Source organism: Lycium ferocissimum, chromosome 3, assembly GCF_029784015.1.
Source record: "Lycium ferocissimum isolate CSIRO_LF1 chromosome 3, AGI_CSIRO_Lferr_CH_V1, whole genome shotgun sequence".
NCBI lineage: Eukaryota > Viridiplantae > Streptophyta > Magnoliopsida > Solanales > Solanaceae > Lycium > Lycium ferocissimum.
The window spans coordinates 69,852,471-69,852,805 of record NC_081344.1 but is presented as its reverse complement, the minus strand read 5'-3'; positions in this window follow the sequence as shown (position 1 = coordinate 69,852,805).

Below are 335 nucleotides of genomic sequence, written 5' to 3'. Positions count from 1 at the left end.
GGTTTGAAGCAAAAAGACTAATGACCAATTGTAGCGACTTATGTCTATACTTTGTCAATTTCAACGACACACCAAGCAGTCAAGAAATGCATATTTGATAATCAACTTTATAAGTCTTTCTAGACTAATTTGATGAAATTAGGTAGACAAGTTATTACATTTTGCGGATTTTTACGGAGTAAGTAGTTGTTACTTAAGTTACTTTATATAATATTTACCTTCGTACGTATATAACTTGCCGGAGAAAGTGTTTAATCTCCCTTGTTTCCAATTCATTGTATATTCGGTAGTGAGAAAAATGTTATCTTACTTAACAAAGATAGACCGAAGCACTT